The sequence below is a fragment of the Papio anubis genome, chromosome 4 (assembly GCF_008728515.1).
Source record: "Papio anubis isolate 15944 chromosome 4, Panubis1.0, whole genome shotgun sequence".
Lineage (NCBI taxonomy): Eukaryota > Metazoa > Chordata > Mammalia > Primates > Cercopithecidae > Papio > Papio anubis.
The window spans coordinates 3791113-3799055 of NC_044979.1; positions in this window are offsets into that span (position 1 = coordinate 3791113).

Sequence of the window (7943 nt, forward strand, 5' to 3'; positions counted from 1 at the left end):
AATTTGCATCCTGGTAGCTTCCCTTTGAAAGCCAGGCCTAGGGAGTGTGTCTCCAACACAGGCTGGTACCTGAGGGTCCTGGGTCGGGGGATTCTCTCCTTTCAAGATATCACTGCCACTGCGTGGAGCTCCTCACTGCGGCCTGCTTTGACAGCGGGCTTAGCCTCCTGCCTCGTGCCCACTGAGGGGATGTTTCTAATTCTTTCCACTGCATCCACTTCAGAGACCAACTCATGCTGATCTGAGCCTCCTCCCGTGCTGCAGATGCAGCTGGACTGTCCCAGCTGCCCTCCCCAACCCTTCAGAGGAGCAGGGTGGGCCTGTGCGAGCCTTGCTCTGGGGAGCCTTGAGACTCTGCTCCTCTGGAGGGATATTTCGACCAGAGCAGGCCCAGCCTGGATGGGGCAGGCGGTCTCTACCACCTCAGGCTGCTCAGGCAGGAAAACTATGGAGGAAAAGGGCTGCCAACCTCTTTAGCTTGGGTTTCTTATTTAAAACCAGATAAAACAAAATGAAAATTGGAAAAATATATTTTTTTTCTTATAAGAGAAATACAAACATTTAGAAAGCACATTTTAAAAACACGAAAATAAAAATTCTCAAAATTTCATCATCCAAATAATTGTTTACATCCTATATATACACATGCAAATCTGTTAATACGTGTGTGTGTATATACACACATCTATAAATTAGATTATATCTTTTCGACCATATTATGACCTGGCCTTTTCACTTGATGTATTGTGAATCTGTCTTCATGTCACTCAAATTCTTCTACAGCATAAAATTTAATGGCTGCAAAGTGTTTATTTCACGTATTGCAAGCCACGTTTATTTAACAGATCTCCTGTATTAGGCCGTTTCGATTATTTTCAAGTGTTTATTATTGAGAACAATGCAGACATTAATTTTTGTAAGAGAATATTTAGCAAATTCAAGAACATTTCCATCAGCTAAAATTGCAGAGGTGAAAGGCTCCCAGGGGAAGTCGGTGCTGGGAAGCTGGTGATGGTGGGAGAGGCTGGCTTGGGGCAGGCCAGGCTTCCACCCGTGGTGCCAGGTTTCTTGCTGCTCTAGGAAGGTCTAGAGAGATTTGGACCCACATTTCCAGCGACTCTGAGTCCTCCAGGGAGACCTGGCACTGGACAGGTGAGGAGGCAGAAGAGTCCTGCCCATGGGAAATTCCCATCTTCAGTTCCAGGACAGGGGACCTGGACGGACCCGAGCCCCGCCCGCCCACGCTCTGCAGCAGGGCTGTTTGCTGAGCCTCGGCCAGGTGAGTCCAGCGCACCACGGCTCCTGCTAGCACAGCAATGGTGGCGAGCTCAGCACTGCCCTTTACAGTTTATACGTCCCTCCCGAGGGCACTATTTTATTTCATCCTTGTACAAATTTTGTAGAGAAGTGCCATTTTCATCTCCACGTTGGAAAGAACAAACCAGGGTCTGGAGACTTACAAGTGGCCCAGATCAAAGGCCAGATTCCTGGCTCTGCAGCACGCCCGTGCCTCCCTTGAGGGGCCGCTCAGGCAGAGAAAGACCCCAGACCTGGGCTTCCTGCCCTCCCTGCTCTCATGGGCCAGACCCTGTAAAGGCAGTGGTTGGACCAGACAGTGCCTGCGGCCCTCGGCTCTGACGCAGGAGCAGGGTGTCAGGAGATCCAGGCTGCAGGGCTCTGCACTCGGATGTGGTGGGGTCACACATCAGCACCGAAGCATTTCCTTTGAGAAGACCATGACTTTCTGGGCAGCCCGGCGGCTGCTCATCAGGACAGGCTGGACGTGGGCTTGTCCGTGGTGACATCTCTCTTAGAGATCGTGGTGTGAACATGTATGCCAACGAGAGGCAGGAGGGCACCCTGAGGAACACATACTGCAAAGGTGTGCTGGGGACCCAGCGTCGTGGCTGCAGCAGAGCAGACCACGGAACCAATGCTCACTCCCAGGCCTCCGTGGCAGCACAAGGCGTTTGGGGTCCCTGAGGCCCCACATGGCCCAGTGGTGGGGAACAGAAACAGCACCCACATGTTACTGCTGACCCAGAGAGGAACACAGGGCCAAGTGTGTCAGAAATCCTCCTTGCGGGGACTGACTCCTTTGAATACAATTAATTTTAGAGTGTGGCCACAGGGTCAAACCCTTTACCTGGCACAGCTATTGATTGTATGGATTCCTCAGCGTTGTAGCACTGATTTGTTGACCTTACTTTTCTTCCTTTTTTTTTGCTCTAGAGAGCTGACGTCCTTTTAGCAAATACTCATTTCGCCTTTCCATATTCCTGTAAACCAGAGCTTCTTCACCTTTCTTAACGCCATGGATCTTTTGGGCAGCCATGGGAAGCCTACTGACATACCCTTCTGAGATGAATATGTTTAAATGCATGCAATAACATACACAGGATTTCAAGGGAACCAGTCAGATTTAAATAGTTACAAAATGTATTTTCATTGTGATGCATCTTTCTTTACTAATATCTTTAATAACAAGATGTAGCAGCAGGTCTATTGGCGAATTTTGAAGTAGTGAGGAGCAGAAATGATATTCTGAGATATCTGTAGGTATAACATGATATGAAAATATCTGTGGTTTAAATCAGCCGCAATGTCACAGGCACTGCTAAACCCTGCAAGGGTTTGATGTCTACTTCATAATGAAAAGAATCAGTGGATTCCAGTTAGAGATGGACTAGTAAAAACAAGGATGAACTTTTCCCATCCAAGTTCACAGGTTCCAGATTTAAAATACCTGCTTTAAAGTAAACAGAAATAAGTAATCCTGTTTAGAGGAGCCCGAAACACAGAGAGGCTGAGTGTTTGGTCCAAGACAGCACAGCAAATTAGAGCTTCTGTTGAATACATTGCCTGGCCAGTGCCGTCTCCAGCTTTTTCCTCATTAACTCTCAGTCTTAAAATGAATACTAATCTGAAAGTTTCATCCTAAAATGCTTCCAAAAAGACTAATTGACTATATTTACTACTCAAATGATGAAGACTACTGGTGAATTTATAAGACTTTTAAAGGAGCATTTTAGAAAATAGGAAAAGGGTTATAATTTACAATTCAAACCCAAATCACACACAGAATTGTTCAATTAGGGAGGATTAGAAGATTCATTTTTATCAGAGAAAATCTTGAAAATCCAATGTCCAGTGCTCAGTTTTGGTCACGTGATAAAATTAGTGACGAGACTGTTTGAAGAAATCCTTCAGACCAACATCCACACTTAAAGGAAATGGACATTTCTACAGAAGTCAGCTGTAAGCTCCATTTATTGTGGCAGAGGGGACCATGACCATTGGGTCCTCAGGGGCCAAAATAGTTCACAAAATAAAGCGCTCTGGAGGCAGTGGTCTTCCCAAATACAGATTGATTTCATAGACTTCTAGAAATGTATGCCAGATAGAATGGAATGGTCTGCGGTTATGTCCTCATTTAACTAATAATATAAATGAAAGCATGGGTAATGTGACTCTTTCACTCTATCGTAAATCAGAAGTATAAGTTCCCATAGCAATTTCTTTTCCACGACCGCCAAGGTTATTGCACGATACCACAGTCATCTTTCCATAATAAAGACATCCTAACCCATTCACGGTGAACCCTCCCAGGAGGAGACGAACTCTCCCTCTCTGCCATTTCCGGACTGGTTTCCTCTGTCTGTCCCCTGACTTTCATCTCGGCTCTATTTCTTTTTGCCTCCCCCTGTCCTCTGAGTCTCAGCCATGGATAACCCTACAGCCCCTTCTCCTGCTTCGCGGAGACAGTTGAGAGAGGCTGATGTGAGCTTGAGTCTGGAGATTTGTCACGTACAGAGATGGCACCCAGAATGCCTAGGGGGGTCCCTGCGCCCTCAGCCCCCCACGTCACCAGGTCCCTCTCCTCTCTGCCCCCAGCTTCCTCCTCCTTCCTGCCCTGCTTGTTTCTTCCTTCTTGGATTAACCCTTCCCCCTCTCTCAGCATTTTCCTGTCTCCTTCCAGTTTTTTAATCCCGGTATTCAAGTACATCTGGGTATTTCCAAAGCAAGCCGGGTGGGCCCAGGAAAGGAGCTGGCCACAGAGACCTGGTGTGGTGAGGACACTGCTTCAGGCCAGAGGGATGGCCCTGGGCTGTGTGCTGGACCCCTTGGCTTCAGTTTCTGTAAAAACCCGGTAAAATCTAGGGTCGACGGGATGGTTTCTGAGTTCCTTTGATGACTCCATGATTCCGTGAACTCCCAGAGCCCACTCCCACGTGCTGTGGTGGTAGCCGTCTCTCGCCCTCCCCTCTCCAGCCTGGGTCATGTTTCTCAGCCTCAGCCCTGGAGGTCTGTCTGTCCACCTGTTTCCCACCTGGTGTCTCCCTGCCTGTCGGGTTCCCGCACCCTGGTCCCGGGAACCCCTCTGCCGCAGGCCCTGCCCCACCCTGGCCCCCCTGCGGTCTCTACACCCGCTGCGGCCACACCCTTCCTCCACCTGGTCGCCCTCGTAGCTGCGTCTTGTCACTGATGCTCTTCGCTCTAGTGGCTTTTGTTGGATCGTCTCCTTCTTTTTCCCTTTTGTTTCTGTGGGGTTCTCTAAACTGTTTGCTCATTTCAAAAAAAAAATCCATCTTCCTCGTTACCCCATTCCCTCCTGCCCTAGCAAGTCCTATAAGCGTGTTTCCTGTAGGCCGAGCCAGATGCCTGAGGCCAACCATGGCAACAGCCGGGGTGCAGGGGGTGGAGCCCGGAGCCGGCCAGGGCAGCTCATCCAAGCCCCGTCTTCCCCTTCTCACGGAGGGAGGGCCGGACGGAGCAGCCCAGGACTCCCAGGGGATGAAAGAACATTCCAGAAACCCAGCCCCTTGTGGCAGGCTTTTAGGCAGCTCCAGTTTGCCGGGTGCTCAGGGGGGCAGAGGGGAGTTTCCGATTCCTGGAGAAATCGCTCCTTGCTCCTTAGTGACACTTGCTGCTGATAATGTTAATTGTAAGTGTGTGAAGACAGTACCAGCAGAGAAACCAGACAACCTCTTGTAGCAGTCCTGGCGTAGAGGAAGAATTTCAGCCTCGCCCAAGGCCTGGTCTATTCCTGCGAGGACTTCTTCCCTGATCCTTTTCCTTCTGAAGCCATAGCCTTCTCCGATTTGCCTGCAAGGGCTACCCTGGAACAGTTGGGGAGCCTCATTGTCCCCCATCCCTGCGGGCACGGGGGCAGGACACGCCCTAGCCCAGGCTCCTGATTAGAAATGTAAAAGAGTTTCTCCTGCGGGAGCAGATGCCCCGCCACTTCCTGAGAGGTCCCTCCTTTTCTCTTCCCAGGGCACACAGAAGACGCAGCCATGCGTGCAGCTGGGCGGGCCATTCAGCGCCCTGCCCTTCCTGGGCTCTGCAGTGGCCAGGGCAGCCGCGTTCAGCCTCTGTTTCTGGTGGCTTCTGAAGCATGAAGGCCTGGGCAGTGGCTCTCAGGACAATCCTCCCTGGGCAGGGCAAGGCCGGGAGCTGGGCCTCTGTCCCCGTGGTTCTGTGTCCTGAGTTCCCTCCTGTGATGGGAGGCTGTGACTGAGGGAGCCTCCCCTCCGCAGTGTGAAAGTGACCCCACTCTTCTGTCCTGCCAGGGAAGCTTGGTGGTCCCAGCCGGTGCCGCTCCCCTGGCATATGGGAAGGGGAGCCTGGATGCTGCCTCTCTCCCACTGCCTGGCAAGCTGGATACAGCCTGGGCCCAAAGAGGACAGACACAGAGCCCCGGGAGGAGCCAGCCTGCCCCACCGGCTCTGGGCACAGATCTGCTCCACAGCTCTGGCTTCCCTGGCTCTGCGTGTGGCTGCGATTGCCTTCATGCCCAGTGCAGGTCCTCACCCTTCTGTCCCAGCCTCAAAGTGGCGGCCTCCCTCCCACCCGCTGCCAGAGAAGTCTCGAGAAGCAGTCCTATGATCACGCTGTCCTGGAGGCCTCCACTGGCTCTCAATGCACCCAAATGAGTCTGGGCCTCCATGCTGTCCCTCCAGCTTTGCCTTTGTGTACCTGGCATCACCGGGCAATGGCATGATTCTGCCCCAACCTGGGCAGTGCCTATAGTCGCCCCTTCCTGGACTTACCAGCCCCGGTCTCAATCCACACAAGCCTTGTCTACCCACAGAGTCCAGGCCCCTGCTCATGGAGGCCTGCCCTGGAGGGGCAGGACAGGGCAGCATCCCAAGGGTTGGCCTCAACAGCATCTCCAGGAGGCTGAGACCTGGCTGAAGCCAGGAGGCGGGCACCCAGGTTCCCTGAGAGCGTCCCTGCAGGAGTGTGTGTGTGGTGGGGGGATCTCGCTCCCAGACACCTATGCTCCTGAGCTCTGGGAGGCTGGTCGTACCTGCCCCACCCAGCACAGTGCCTTGCTTGTCAGGAGGGAAACTCAGCCCTGAAGTCCCCGTGGAGGCTGGAGCCTCAGCGTCTCCTCCCGTAAGAAGGATGGAAGTTGCCGCTGCCTCAGAGAGCTGTGGTGAGGGGTTGCTGTAACTTCAAGCACACAGCACAACACCTGGCACATGGGACGCAGCCGTGTCAGTTCTAAGACACACATTATCATTCAAAGGGAGCTGCTTGAGAAGTTGCGGGGAGTGGGCGGGGCAACAGACATGAGACGAGCCAGCCAGATTTGGGGGTCTCCAGCTCCTATTGTTATAGAAAACGCTCAGCAAATAGTATTTATAGACTGAGTAAAATTTTAAGCAGCCGAGTTTCTTACCAGACTAAATGGGAAGTGGCAGGGAGCGGCCAAGTAACAAATGTGACATGCAAGGATCTGTGGGTGGTGAGATGGTCCCAGACTGGGCCAGGGCTGGAAGATGGCTGTGGAGGCAGCGAAGGCAGAATCACTGCAGAGAGAAGAGCTCGCTGTGCAGGACATTTCCAAAGGGCGTGGCTGGCGTGGCTTGGGCAGTCACCTCACCCTGCCAGTGTCCCCCACAGGGAGGTGGTGACAGCCCTTTTATCCCTCTCAGGGTTGCAGGAGGAATGAGATGAAGGGCTCATCCTCACAGTGCTTAGAGAATACAATGGGAGGATGCGGCCTTGCCCCACTGAGTCCAGGCCTGGGGTGGGGTGTCCCTTCGGCTGCAGGGATGGGTTTCAACAGCAGCTGAGCACCAAGGGTGGGAGGGCCTGGGCTCAGAGGGCGAGGAGCTGGCCCACATTGGGCTGAAGGATGGGGCCGGGGTGCTGGACAGAAGGACGATGGTCGAGGGTAGGCCAGGGGATCTCTGCCGCCTTCCTGCACACCTGGAGAGATGACTCCTGGGCAAGGGCCACCAGGTGTCTGTCTTGGGCAAAAAGTTAATTTTCCGGCAAAAGGAGACTATTTTAGCTTGGTGACCAGTTTACCCTGCCCAAGACCAACCACCACCCAAATGCACACCTGCCCTCCCCCTCAGCTGGGAGCCTCCAGGGGCACAGACCTTTAAGCGGAGTGCAGTCTGACAGCCCAGTGCCCCATTAACGTGCGAGTGACCACAGCCTGCTGCTGCCTGAGTTCTTCCTGCCACCAGGCGCTGAGCACTATTGGACTGTTAGCTCCCTTGTGAGTACAGAGGCTCGGGCCAAGATCACCCCACCCAGGTGATAGATGGAAAGCCCAGCGCGAGTCTAGACGGCAACGCAGTGGGCTGGGGAGAGGGCAGGGCTGAAGAAAGGGTGAGGGTTGTCCTGCAGCCCCCAGGCCACATCAGGGAGCAGGAGGAGGAGACACTGCTGCTGAGCAGCACCCAGGATGCCCTCGGGTTTCCCACGCTGGCTGGAGGACTTGGAGAGGTGTGGGGACAATAGGAGACAATGGCTTTGTATAAGCAGAGATGCCGACTTGTGCAACAGTAATAACCACAGCTCATGTTTCCCCAGCGCTTCACGTGCCAGGGCTGTCCTAAGCTTTTCGTGAACATGATTTCTTTTAATCTTCATAATAGCCAGGCAAAGTAGGCACCATCATCTCTCCTTTACGAGGAGGA